The following is a 14,330-nucleotide window of genomic DNA, read 5'->3' on the forward strand; positions in this document are numbered from 1 at the left end:
CGCAAAGTAAAACAGTTCTTCAAAAGCTTGTTGATACTCAAGGACCGACTTGGATCCTTGATAGAAGTTCATGAACTCGGCCTCCCTATCGTGAAAGTTTTGAGGAAAGAAGTTTTTGAAAAAGTCTTCCTTGAATTGAGCCCAGGTCGCATCTGGATGAGTTGCCCAGAAATTCTCTTTGGAGGAGAGGCACCAAGCATCGGCATCACCTCGAAGTTGGTATGTTGCACACTGGATCTTATCTGTGTCGTTGCATTGTAACACTTCGAAGATCCTTTTAAGATCCCTTATCCAAGTTGTCGGGTACAAAGAATCATGCGACAACTTGTAGAAGGTTGGAGGACAGTGCTTCTAAAATTTCTCCACAGCTTGGAGGCATCTGTCCAAGTTGGTGCCGCTACTTGAACTGGAGGAACCTCATGAGTGGGAGGTAGAGTGGGTACCGACACCGCTTGTGCCAATGGAGTTTCGACAGCGGCAGGAGCCGAAGGAGTACCAGGTATGGCAGTACCCATAGGGGCTGGTGGAGGAGGATCCACCTGTATGGGAGGGGGCACTGGATGCCTTTCCCTGACAATGTCTCGGCGTTGAGCAGTCATATCTTGCATAAATTGACACTACTCTTGTTGTGCCTCTTTATGCTCACGTTGTATGGCTTGCAACATATTACCCAATAACGCGGCGACATCCGCATTGTTATTGATTGGCGGTGGTACCGATAAGGCTGTGTTCGAGGCTTCTCCGGCCTCTTCCCTAGGAAGGAAACGGTTCATAGTCGACCGGGTATTAACCATGGTTGACACCTGATTAAAGTCGACACCAACAATAACAGGTACAATTAAATTTAATCATAAGAAAGTCAACCATAAAGTACAATTTAAAAGGGTAAGATAGGTCACAAGGGGTGAGGGAAACAACAAATGAAGGAAATAAAAGTCTAAAACAGGTCGGTTCAACAAAACGGGGCAAGAAAACCCTTTTTGGCTTTGGTGGTTTTATGCTCACTTTTCCTTAAATGGTGAAACCGCAAGTACAACAACCTGAGACAAAATTCAATAATTGGCCTTTGCCTAGGGCGATTTTACAGGTGGTTTTTACCCAGGCCGAAACCACATGTAAAACCGTCGGGCTTTTTTCTTTAAATTTAAAGCCCGCGACTTCAAGGGTCATTTCCCTTCTTTCAAGCCGCGACTCCCAAGCTCTGGAGAAGCTTAAGCCGCGATCATACCTGCTTTCCCATCACTCCTTGGTGGATTTTAGTGCTCTAAAACACTTCACATCAACACCAAATCGTGCTCAGGTAAGATTTCCCTCTTCTTCCCTGATTTTCCTCTTGGAGAAAACCCAAAACACGATTCTAGGTTTTGGAATGTTGTGGTTATGCTTCCTTCTTGCTTAGTAGACTGTTTGTAGCCTATTCTTAACCATTTCTACACCATGTACAACCTATACAAGGGCTTGCACACGATTATGGCATCTAACTCAAGGATTTGGGTTAGATTTTGGAAAAAACCAAACCCTAAGTCGAATGTTCACCTCTCTTTTGCCATGTATGATTCGGTCCATGAATGAGGGAGTTAATTCATGTTATTTAGGTTATCATAAGTTGCATATACTCTGTTGCACATGATTCAACCCTAAACCAAGCAAAATTTGAAGATTTTGGAGTTCACAACATGTTTTTATGTTTGATAAGTTCATTCCTTACTTGAATCTTGCTGTTCTGTATAAGGTATTATGTTCTAGGCATAGTATGGCCATGGATCTTTATTATTTATGATGTCATTCACATAGTGGCCATGTCTTCCTCTTTTCCCCAATTTCTTAGGTCATCTTTTGATAAAAATCAGAATTTTTTAAGCTTAAGAATCTTGCTATAATTTAATTTTCTTTGAAAGGGGATCAGAGGCTAGGTCTTGAACCTAATGACTTTGTATTACTCATCATACTTGGGGTTTTAGCATTCAAGGTACTAATTTGCTATGTTTTTTTTTTTTTTTGGCTATTGGTTGTAGGTTGAAACCATCCAATGGCTCCAAAAATACGATGTGCTCGCGCTAAACAAGTTGCATCAGTTATCCTTGACCCACTGTGGTTTCAAGGAGTAGAGGACTAAGAACTTTACCAGGACTACTTCCACTTCAAAAAGATAGTGGAAGGGTGGGATGTGGTGTTGGATGATCTCAACGCTTACAAGGTTGAGCAGAGATTTGAGGCTTTGGGGTGGACCAACATCCTCAACCTCCCAGAACCGTATTACCCAAAGCTCATTCGCCATTTCTATGCGAATCTGAACGTCGAGAACCCGGGCACACAGAATTTTCGGGTCGTTTCATATGTTAAGGGGGTTCATATAGCCTTTACTATGGCACAACTAGTGGGCATTCTCAATGTGTCTATTGGGGGACTGAAGACCTATCGTTCACCAGGAAGGAACCCCTATTCCTTCATCAAGTGGAAGGCGTACAATGAGCTGTACAAAGTGCTTACCCATGGAACATTTGAGTTAAAGGTGCCCAAGACTTCATTTGGGAAGTCCCCGAGGGTGTTGAGTCGGATAGTGTAGCATAACATCGTACCTATAGCAAAACATCGCACCATGCCCTCAATCTTTGTGGGGTACGTGGCATATCATTTGTACAAGAGCGTGCCACTCTGCCTACCCTACGTCATCATGTGTACCATGGTTCACACAGGGCAGAATCCTAAGAAGAATTTGGACTTACCCTATGGGAGGTTGCTTACTACAATCTTCCAACACTTCAGGGTTGATTTCAGTGGTGAGGACCAGGATATAACTGAAGATCCTCCTCTAGATTGCAATGCAATCGTGAGGATGTGAATCCGGATTGACACATACAGTGATGGGGAACCAATTCCCCCAGCAGAGGATTACATGCCGGAGCCCAATGCACCAGAGCCTCCTCCCCAGCCAGCCAAGCACATGGCCTCACCATCCGGTACTATTCCTGGAGGGTCAGATACAGATAGGGTTCTTGCAGCCTTAGGTTAGATGAGCACCAACATGACCTAGGGCTTTGCTGGTGTGAATGCTCGACTCGATGTGACTGATAAACGCATCGAAAGCCTCAAGAAGCAGATGCATAACCTGCACACCTATCTTCACGATGAAGGGACCGATGACGAGTCTGGCAGCGGTGAAAAGATGGAGTTATAGACTCCATGACCTTTCTTATCATGTTCTCTCTTTTGAACTTTCAATTATTTAGCCGTATTATGTAGTACCTTTTAGTTATTTCTCAGATGTAAGAACTTATAGTCAATATTTCAACTGAAGTTTTGTAATTTCCTTTTTGGATTTGTGGACGATGTATTCACCTCCAGGGGAGGTCTATGTACACAACAACTGAAACTTAAGGAATATATAAATATAAGTTTTTTCTTTCTACTGTTGTTCCTATTATTCACTATTGTCATCGGCTTTCACACTGAACTAGTCTTCTTCCTAGGTTTCACATACATTCCAATTCTTCTCGTTGGAAGCTTTTAAGTTAGACCCTAATTATATAGAGTAAATCATGAGTCCGCAAGACTGTGGTTGGTGCAGAGCATCACGCTCTGATACCACGCTGTCACGCCTCTATTCCATTCAAGGAATATAATATAATATAAAGGGTGATTAGGACGACACGTGTCATCCCATTAAGCTATCCGGATCACTGACACAGTGTCCCAACGCATAGTCATAACTATATTAAAGCAATATAATATTAGAATGCTGGAAAGGGAATATTATATTCCAAAAGATCAGTAGTTTGCGGAAGCGTATAAAATCAAATAGTTACAAGATGTTCAAAAGGCTAAATGATAAGGTACTGTAGTTAACATATTTACCATGACCATCTAATAACTATCAAAAGGGTATAACAGTAATTGTTTATACATGGGCTTTAAGCCCCAAAATAATCAGAAAGGGACCAAGTCCTAAGTATCCTCACGACTCGTAGGCACAATCATCATAAGGACACCCGTCACCGTATTCCTCTAACACAGCTTTCGGCTCCTCCGTGCCAATATCATCGTATCCTAAGGGCTGGACTTCGAGTCCCGTGAGATAACCACCATCTGCATCATAATCTAAAAAGTGTGTACACGAGGGGGTTAGCTCCACTGAGCCAGTGAGGGGATGGGGATGCACAAACACACAATTCACATATAGTCCATGATGCATGCACATGTTAGTAAATTTTCCACCTATTACACAGACTAAGTCAATAGTATATGCTATTATAACAACTCAGGAGACACTGTGGGTCACTTAGATTATCGCCACAATGAAACCTCAATTGTCACCAAGGGGCATACACCGGTCGAAGCCACTAAAATCACCCAGTGGAAGACCCCGATAACTATTACTACCATGACTAGCTCTCTCTCACGCTCCACAGAATCCAAAGCTTTGGTTACCCAACACCTAAACCCCTGTTGGTAAGGGTCGTAGCATAAGGGAACAAAGGTCCTAGCCGCAGATATATTACATGCAAGTTCTATCGTCCCGAGAGGTATTTCGGGTGCATCAACGTCCCATTCCATCTAGCACCTGGGTACCAACACAACACGGCATATATAGTTCAATATGACATTCAATAAAAGATATTATACATTCCTAGGGTTCCGACATCGGCACTTACCAGCACCTTAACCCTAATAAAAGATGGAAAGCAATCACAACATCATCATATCAATCAAGTATTATAAAGTATGCAAGATGCGCAATCATGCTTAATAAAGTGTACTAGTAGCATGATATATGTACAATTAATAATAGCAAACCCAAACAATAACCAAACCCACTCATAATATAGGTTATGCCTCATTGTTACAAGTTTGTCGCCGCGATTGAGTAATACGCTACAAGGTAGGAGTTTTAAGCCTAGGGAAAGAGTGAGAATAAAGTTAAACAAGTGATGGAGAGGATCCCCAAAAGACATCCCTTAAATCACCTAAGTATAGGGTTTCAAAGGCAGGGCAGTTTTATGGGTGGTCTTAACCCAATTCCTGAAACAGCATGTAAAACCTCTCTAACCAATAGCTTTAAAGCCTGGCGGTTTTATGGGTGGTTTTACTCAGAACATAAAACCGCATGTAAAACCTCTCCAACCAGTAGCTTTATAGGCTGCCGGTTTTATGGGTGGTTTTACTCAGAACATAAAATCGCATGTAAAACCTCTCTAGCCAGTAGCTCACATAGGGAGGCAGTTTTAAGGGTGGTTTCTCGTAGCTCTCAGAACCACATGTAAAACCTTACACCTTTAGGTTCGAGATTCAAGGGATTCTTCACCTAGGGCTTCATTTCCAAGGAGTTTGAGGGCATGAGAGCACTAAAGTAGCTTCCCCCTAAGTCCCATAGGGCCATAAGACCTCATTAGGTCCATACGACCCAAAGGATTCAAGAGGAGAATCCAAGAAGAGCCTAATCTAAGGCATAGTAGGGTAAAACCCTAAGTCCTTCAAGTAGGGTGAGATGATGAATCTTAGGGTTAAGAACGGAGTGTAATATCTCCACAATAGCATAGCCTAAAGATTCCAATCGATCCTTGGGTTCCAAGTAGAACCCTAGGTTAAGGTCTTCCCATCTCCCAAGTCCCAAAACCCAAAAATAAAAGAAGGGAAGAGAGTTTAATGGCCTACCTGGCCAAGACAAAGGAGCTCCACATTTAGGACTCCAAGGGGTGGGGTCTCAAGCCTCTAGCCAATCCCCTTTACCCACCTTCTTCTTTTTCTCCTTTCTTCTTGCTCTTTTCCACGATTTAGGGTAGATGGGAGGAGTTATGACTAATGAATGCCCATGGGTTCTATTTATAGTAAGTGGGACTTATGGTCCATTTGGTTGGGTAACAAAATAGGTCAAAACTCATTTTGGGTCAAATTAGATTAAATGGGTCCACCTATTGGTCCCACAAAGAAAAGAAGATTAATAATGGGGTCCACAAGATATGGGAACACAAGTCCCTTACACGTTTCCCAAGGTAAGCAGGACCCAGAATAAAATATTCCACCAATAGCTAAAATAGCCTAGACGGTCCTATGGTGGCTTTACTCAGCACCCAACCACATGATAAATCACCTAAGCAAGGATGGGTTACACCTTAACCCAGACATTCTTAGCTTTGCCCCGCATTTCGAGGACATCAACGGGAAGGGTAAACAAACAAAACAAGAGGCTAAAAACTTACTTCTCAACTATCATGGTGTGTCCCCCCATGACCCCGGATAGTTTCCTCACAACAATGCCAAGTTCATCCCTGAACGAAGTGTCCAAGTGAGGCGATGCTCCAGGGTACTCTCTCCGAAATTCTTTGCTTCCCGGGCTAGTATTAGGAGGATAGTCGAAAAAGTCACCATCAATGAAATTTCCCGATTGCCGGTTGAGGAATCTTTCCTCCACAGGTAAACCCATACTATGGTCAATGATCTTGTAGTTTGGTTTGACCACCATTGAGAACAGCTCACCAGCATACAGGGCAGCAGTATCTACAAGTCACGAGGAAGAAATAATAATTAATTATGATCTCAGGTGCGGGTATAACAGTTTCTAATTCCTGGCATGTCAGCTACCGACTAGGCAAAGACGTCAGCATTAGCCCTTAAGAAGGCCATGATTTCTTCCTTTTGCTTTTCTTTCATTTGGCTTCCAATTTGTACAGTATAGTCTAGATGGTCCTCAAGGATCGAGATGATCAAAATCTTTTCAAGCTCTCCCCTTTGAACTGTGAGCTCATCCCTCTGGTCAAGAACTTCTACCATCAAAGCCATTCCTCCGTAATTGTTCTTATTCTTCATAAATGTCGTGTAACATTCTCTAGATTTTTTCTAATCAGTTTGATTTTTTTCCACATCATTAGGAGTCGGGAACTTTATCTTTAAATGCTTCATTGACACGATGGCTCCCAACACATTCTGAGCGGGTCATCCCAGAATTATGTTGAATGCCAAGACCGTTCTCACTACTATAAAGTTTACCATGATGGTCTCCTCATTCGGATATTCCCCTGCTGTCACAGGCATCTTTATACTTCCTTTGATCCTCACTGCAGCTCTAGAAAATCCATACAGGTTTGTTCTGTCGGGTGTCAAACTTTCATCGCCCAGACCAAACTATTGAAAAGCTTGTATGAAAGTAAATCCATTGAAGCTCCTGTATCGACCAAGATTCTGTGGACGGGTCGGCCATCGATGACCATTTTTAATACGATTGCATCATTATGAGGCTAGCTGATACCCTCCATAACATCATCGGTGAAATAAATGGCTTGTTCAGTTCTTGCCACCTTCTTGGTCATCTTGGCCACACCAAAAAATCTAGCATGTGCCTTTACCTTCCTGATTGACTCCTGGTCGGGCCCTCCTAGAATTGTTAAGATAAGTGCCGCCATAGGCCTGCTTGGCCCCAATACGTCCTTGGTTGGCTCCATTCACCTTTCTTCAGCTCTTCCCTTTTCTCTGTCAGTCCTTCTTTCTTCTTTTTAATCATCTCTTCTCTCCTCTCTTCTCTCCTCTCTTCTCTCCTCTCTCCTTCTATCTCGACCTCCTTCCCTGTGATCGAGTCAGTTGTCTCTCCTTTATCAACATATAGGGTCAGATGCCCCTCCTTGATTAAATTCTCTATTTCTCTCTTCAGTTGTCTATAGTCCTTCGTATCATTCCCCATATCTTTGTGGAAATAACAATACTTGTGGGGGTTCCTATCCTCGGCTTTTGAGAACATCGGTTATGGCTAATTTAGGAGACCGGCCTATTCTCAATTTGCATCAAGATATCAAACCGCCTGGTGTTGAGTGGGGTGTAGTCAGGACTTGGTGCCCTTTCAATTCTTGACTACCTTTCTAATTTCTTGTCAGCTTTTTTTCCCTCCCTGTCGAAACCTTTCTTCCTTTCTTGAACTCCATTTGCTTCATTTCATGCTGCAATGACTTCTGGCATGTTGGTGAATTGGTGGAATCGATTGATCAGCTCAGTCATGTTGTTGGCTTTATTCAAGATCAGAGATTTTGTCAACTCTGTCTGTGACCCCACTATTAAGTGCATTGAATGCAATAGACTCATCCAGGTCGGGAATATCCAGAGACTCTTGATTGAATCGCGAGATAAAGTCTCGTATCGGTTCATCTTTTCTCTGCTTTGAGGTTCGCCACAGTCTTCTTCTGCCGAATGCTACTCTGGAATCGGGTGACAAATGCACAAATGAGCTCGACGAAGTTGCTGATTGACCTGTGTTTCGGGTGAGAGAACCAATAAGTTGCTGCTCCCTTCAATGATGCTGCAAAAAATCTATAAGATGCAGTGTCCGACCCTCTACAGACCATCATTACCGAATTGAAATAGTTGACATGATCAATCGGGTCAGTCGATCCATCGTACAGTTCAAAGGTTGACATCTTGAATCCCTTAGGAAGCTCGACCTCCATGATTCCCTCTGGGAATGGGTCCTGATTAGACACTGTCAGCATATCCTCAACTGCTCCTTTACCCAAACTCTGAATCCTCTCATCGAGGTCTTTCATTGCCCCAGCTCAACCTCTTCAGGTCAAGATTGAAAAACGTTCTCCACCCGGGACGTCTCTTGAAAAGAACCATGCTTGCTCTTAACAGGTGAAGAACTCCTCCCGTTACGGTCCAAGCTCCACCGGGAGCGTCTCAAAATAGTTCTCTCCCGTTCTCACCTTGGATTTTTCTCAAGTTGGGACGATGGATGTGTCTGAGATTCTAGCCTGCTATTTCTCAGATCACCACACCACTCCTCTTGATTGGACCGAGATGGTGTACGTCTCCTTACATGGGCTCTATTGGTCCTGCTTTAAGATCGGTGGATTGACCTACCCATCCTTTTGGGTCCAGGTTGGGGTTGTTGTTGTTGTTGTTGTTGTTGGTTTGCCCCGGCCTACATAATATATGCCCTTAACAACGCATTATTCTCCAAAACTTGGAGTCGCAGATCATGCACCTGTGCATTGGTCGCGGGTGCGTTCGGGTTGAGGTATTCTATTCCCAGGATGGCAGGTCTGGGTCCTAGTCTGCCACCTTGTATTCTTGGAATTGGCAATGGAGGTGGAGGTGGGAGATTCTCCTCGATTAGCATCTTTGAAGGTTGCTACACCTGGGGTGCCACACCTATTGGTAAGAGCAAGGCTCGGGTCGTCTGGCGTGTGACCGAGCCTTCATCTACCCGACTCCCTCCTCGATGAGAATTCCCCGTTGCACGGCTATTTGCTGATTGAGAATTGTTCATCCTATCAGTAACCATGATCAATTTCCTTTACGTAAAGTTTCCCACAGACGGCGCCAATCTATTGCAGTGAGATCCGAATTGCTATCCACCTGGCCGAGCTGATCTACACAGGTAAACAACACAAGAGAAAAGAGTGTCGGCCCATACCGGTTAGTACACTCTGATGCCTAAGTCAAATCTCTACAACAGATAAATTCTCAAATTCAAAGAGTTTGAAAGTGAGAGAGAGTCCCCATTACCTGGAATAGGCCCTACTATTTATAGGTTTGAGTTACTAGATCGTAAGGATGTCAATTTGGGACCAGAACCGGGAACCATCCTAGAACCGTCTCGCTAAAACCTGATACCGGACCGTCCCATTAAGAAATAGGATGGTACTGGGATCTGATTTTGGTATAGAATAATAAACGGGATGGGATTCCTAATGGGACCAGTACCGAAATATCGATTAGGTACTAGATGGGACTAGAACTATCAATACCCTTTCAAAGGGTATATTTCATGTTCTTTCATTCAAGCTTTATGGCCGGACTTTGATGTATTTGGGTGATATTTTCTCTTATGGAGGTTTTAGCTGATAGACCTTTAGTTCTATTTCTATAAATTTGTTTTGTGATAGCACTAAAACTGTATAGGGACTTGTTTATTTCATTCTTGTTAATTCTTAGTCGCCATTTTGAGAAGGTTAAATGTGACCTAAAGAAGTGAAACCATGAAATTCAATTGATCATGGTTTTGTATTCTAAATTACTTTTCTAAATTACTTTCAAAAGTAAGGAATGCCTTAGATCTAGGGATGTAAACGGAACGGATACGGATCGATGTGATTGGAACCGGATATTCCTGTGAATACGGATACCTCTAAACGGATTCGATGCGATCGGATTCGATTTTCACCATCCGTTACATCTCGCCGAAGGACCTTCCTCCTGATACATTTCACTCTCAATCCATATCTCTTAGATCATGATTCTCTTTCCATCATATTCTAGAACTTGTTTAATCTTCAAAAACCCTCAAAATCATTATTTACTTAATTTTTTATTATTAAGTATTCGGATTATTTTCCGGATATCTCTAAACGATAGATGCCCTAAATCATAATAGTGAAAAGATCTCATAATAGTGAAAAGATCCGCAACACCACTAATTGAACCATCTCATTAGAAACCATTAAAGTTCTTTCTCCCTTTTCCTATCAGGCTTAAAACCGTTTAGAAACCGGTACCGTCCCATCTCGTTGATAATCGTGATCGAGACCTAGATTTGGTCCCGTTAACTAAATGGGACGGTACTGGGACTGACACCTTTGGTACCGATATCGATACAGACCCATCCCGAATACCGGGAACCGTCCCATTTGACACCCTTACTGTTAAACCCGTGCCCAAAAATATGGGCTAATTTGAATTTTTGTTGAAGGTCTGGAACCCGAGGTAAAGCTACCATTACACTATGGTGCTTTGATCCCATGGTTGAATTTAATGAGGTAGTCCTGTTGGTGAGAACCTACAATTAAGAAGGTAAACACCAACTCCTTGTAACTATACAGTTCACCATCAAATATATAGCCTAAGATGGGTACCATCCCTTGATTTCTTGGGTCCTACCCGAGTGCATGATACATCAGGCCTTTGAAGCATTTAGGGAAGGTTAATAGGCGAAGACATTAAGAACGGGGTGATTCGACACTGTTTCATTAAGGAAGAAAGAATAATAAAAGAGAGGCCTAAGCTCCTAAACTTAGCTTGAGTGTCAGAAGCCAAGCTTGGAATCCTATCAAATTGCTTCAAATTTCTAAGGTAAAGATCCCAACCTAGTTAAATTCTTTCTCCCAACCTATTCTTAAACATAGGGTTGGTTAGTATTCTGGAATTAAAGATAAGAAGTTAACATCCATCTTGCTTGCATATGTTCTATCTTGTTTTGGGTTAATTATAAACCTAATTCTTTTGCATGCATGCTTAAACCCAACCATAGGACCTAATCCTAGTTCTAGGTTAAACTAATGATGACCCTCATCACCTTGAATGTTTGAGTTAAAGCATTTTTAGACCAAACATCAACTTGCATGTTTGATTTGTTGATGAGAACTTAATTCCATACATGCATGTTAAATCTCAACATAAATATCAATTTTGCTACTCTGACAGATTGACCCCCGCTTAGTTAAAATGATATCACTCCACAATCCGAATTTCATTTGCCTTGGCTCCAATTTTTTTAGAAACTAGACTCATAGAGTTGCATTTCCTTAGAAGGAACCATTGTCCAATTATGTCTCTAAGTGAGCTGAAATTCACTTCAAGTTGCTGTCTAGAATCGAATCCTTCTGTTGGACAGATTGACATTTGTTTAATAAAAATAATATAACTCCATCATCCGAATCTCATTTCCTTTGATTCTAATTTTGTTAGAAACTAGACTCATGGAGCTGCATTTTCTTAGAAGGAACCATTGTCCAATTATTCCTTTAAGTGAATTGAAATTTCATTTCAAGGCACAACAAAAACTCAGCAGAGCTGCATTCTTTGGACGTTGCACTGGACGATTGGCCCAAAGGTCCAGTGTAAGCTCCAGAGAAGCTGAAACCTGTATTTTCCATTCCAAACTTGTGGTAACTGAGTACATTGCTTGCAAACACTCCTTATATGAACTTTGAAATTTTAGGAACCATCCCTTACCTTTGGGTCCATGTGGGCCCCACCCATATGGCTAAAATGGGCAAGAATCCAGCTACAAATGCATTTTGAGTTAGGGGACTGCCAAGCCAAATAGGCCTTAGTTACCCCCAGCCTATAAATAGATGGCCCAGCCTTAGGGTTTGTTTCCTACTGTTCAAAACGTTGGAGAGAAAAAGAGAAAGAAAGAAAGAGAGGGAGAAGGAAGGAGAAGAAGAAGAGAAGAAGGAGAGTGAAGTTGAAGAGCCTTGGGCGAATTCACCCAAGCCTGAAGGTAACCATCCTAGAACCTATTCTACCCTTCCCACCATGCTTTCAATTCTGTTCCATGTATGTGAATCCCAAAGACTCAACCATATTACCATATCCTACCATGGTTCCTTGTGTAGAATCATGTAGAGTGTATAGTTGAGCCATGGATCATTGCATGCAAGACTTCTTGCTTATGTTTCCCTTTCCATTTATACTGTTACAAGTTGTAGATGCTTAGATTTCAAGTTCCAGCCATATTTATAGCTTAGATATATGCAAACTCATGTATATAGCACATGGATGGTTGGATAGAACCATGGATCTTCACATGCATGTTGTATTTCTTACTTGTTAGCTTAGTATCTCTACTGTAATTGACTAAAACACCAATTTCCTACACTGTTAGTAAGGATAGATGATGTTATAGGACTGGTTATATAGCCTTGCCTACTTGATCCTTGATGCATGAACCCAATCCATTGATCCATATAGCAAACCATGCTTAGGATCATGTAAACTCATTGCTTTTGCCCAAGTATATGTATTACTATCCTCTGGGAGTCATCCCAAATCGAAATAGGGTGAAACCAGTAAGCAAATCCAAGCTTGGACTAAAAAATCCCGTGTTAAATAGGGATTGGACGATGCACTGGGTGTTACACCCAAATGTCCAGTGAAACGCCCAGTGCTGCTATTCAAGGTCTAAATTGATTCCAACCTATTGGATCATCACCCACAGGCCTAAAATAGTATGAGGGCATAAAAATCACCTTAAAACCCTACCCCATCCATCCTTGCTGATATCCATACCTTGGGTGCATCGGTGAACCCAAAAGGGGTCACACCAACACTATAGCCTAAGCTAAACCTGGGAAAGGAACCTTGCTACTGTTTCCCATGATTGTTGAACAATGAATAAGCAAACCTAGATCAATCTTGGAACTCTAAGACCCTTTTGAAACAATGCTTGACATGTTCTAATGGTCCGGTTAACATAGCTTATAACCCCGAACACGAGGTGCAGTGTTAGATACCAACTGGGACCAAGCCGACTGAAGAACAAGCGGGATTTGCACAAGGTGAATGGAATTACACCATGGTGTAGGTGTAACATGACTGATGAGTCATGACAATATTAACAATAATATTTACTGTTTTTATTCATTTAAATTGTTTTGTATTCCTATTTGATTCTGATTTATATCTGGTGGATATTGGAAGTGAATGTCAATGCTATACATGTGAAAATGCTAGTTTAGATGCCGTAGCCGGCTTGGAGATGAGACTATTGGTGGCCCATAGAATGGGATGCGGGGCACCACACGACTCATTATGTCATATAGAATGCATATAGCTAGGAAATCATCACCTGTGCTACGAACCCTTGCTAGCAGGGGTTTAGGTGTTGGATACCACAAAAGTGTGAGACCAATGTCATGAAGGGCATTGCTCGGTCAGTTGGCTCATCAGGTCACTAGGACATGTGATGCCTGTTGGCCCATTAGTTAATAGGGCTGGTGGTAGCACAGTGGTAAACCTAGAGGGCTAGTCAGACTGACCTGGGAAGAGATGCTGGAGCCGACTAGTTTTCTCCGACAACTCAATGGGTGTATCGGCAGAAGGGATTAGAGGCCCACACCAGGGATACATGTATTGGGGATTGTAGTAGCACTATACCTGCCTTAGTTTTGTCTGTTTGGTGGCTTAATAATAACAATGAATATAATTCATATAGGCTCATGGTTGTGCTTGCATGTGTACGCATGGTTTATACCTCATTCACAGGCTTGGTGGAGCTCACACTCTTGTATATTCTCTTTTAGGTGATTTTGCAGGTACTGGTTTGCCAATGGACGATGAAACTGTTGATGGAATTCTAGATCTTCCTCATGTTGTTGATCTATGAAAATTTTGTTATTATTTGAGCTTCTCTCTTTCAAGAAGTGTAATTACCATGACAATGTACTTTTCGAACATAAATGGATATGTATATGGTATAACATAGGTATTTAGGATTTTATTATAAATGATATAAATCATCTATGGGTAGTTCGATCTTCCGTTGCACTTTGATATTCATTTATTATCTTTTATCCTCATTGTGTGGTTTGTGACATATAAATACTGTTTTCTGGATCCTTGGGGAT

Source organism: Telopea speciosissima, chromosome 7, assembly GCF_018873765.1.
Source record: "Telopea speciosissima isolate NSW1024214 ecotype Mountain lineage chromosome 7, Tspe_v1, whole genome shotgun sequence".
Taxonomy (NCBI): domain Eukaryota; kingdom Viridiplantae; phylum Streptophyta; class Magnoliopsida; order Proteales; family Proteaceae; genus Telopea; species Telopea speciosissima.